The sequence below is a fragment of the Triturus cristatus genome, chromosome 4_2 (assembly GCF_964204655.1).
Source record: "Triturus cristatus chromosome 4_2, aTriCri1.1, whole genome shotgun sequence".
Classification (NCBI taxonomy): domain Eukaryota; kingdom Metazoa; phylum Chordata; class Amphibia; order Caudata; family Salamandridae; genus Triturus; species Triturus cristatus.
In genome coordinates this window covers 103,225,771-103,226,577 of record NC_140586.1, presented here as the reverse complement: position 1 = coordinate 103,226,577, position 807 = coordinate 103,225,771, and the positions used below count along the sequence as shown (strand labels likewise).

Sequence of the window (807 nt, the reverse complement as noted above, 5' to 3'; positions counted from 1 at the left end):
CTCGCATATCGCAGCGAGACGCCTCGCAGTACAAACAGTATGGTTCATATCGCCACGCAGCCTTTATCAAAAATGTTATGCTAATTTACACCACCAGCGCGCGTGCACCCACCGCTGGTTTCATCTTTGTTTTAAATGCCTACAGCACCTGGTGTTCACAGGCGGTCTCCCATCCAAGTACTAACCAATGCCCGACCCTGCTTAGCTTCCGAGATCGGGTAAGATCGGGCGCATTCAGGGTGGTATGCTCCACGGAAATCAAACAGTATGGTTCATATCGCCACGCGGCCTTTATCAAAAATGTTATGCTAATTTTACACCACCAGCGCGCGTGCACCCACCGCTGGTTTCATCTTTGTTTTAAATGCCTACAGCACCTGGTGTTCACAGGCGGTCTCCCATCCAAGTACTAACCAAGCCCGACCCTGCTTAGCTTCCGAGATCGGGAGAGATCGGGCGCATTCAGGGTGGTATGCTCCACGAAATACACGGAAAACAACGGTGCGTCCCCCGCATATGGCAGCGGGACGCATCACGCTCCAAAATGAAATAATTAATTAAATACACTATCACGACAGACCCCATGTGGGCGAGCTACGCCTAGGCCCCCTCAAACCTCCTGTGCCACACGCAACACTCCGCCGACTCGAACTCCCTCCACGCCGACGATGTGCCCCTGCAGCTTGCCGGAGGTTCGAAGGGACAAAGAGGCTGAAGATGGCGGGGTGCGGATTCAAATAGCCTTTCAGCACGCCCTGATGACGTCACTTCGTTCACCCCCCTTTTCTGCCCTGGGGGAAGGTCCAG

At 53.9% G+C, this 807-nt stretch overlaps 1 pseudogene; it reads right to left on the bottom strand.

The window, feature by feature from the left end:
• Positions 1–368: 368 nt before the first annotated feature.
• On the bottom strand, positions 369–480 carry LOC146833102 (5S ribosomal RNA; annotated as a pseudogene).
• Between the last annotated feature and the right edge of the window lie 327 nt (positions 481–807).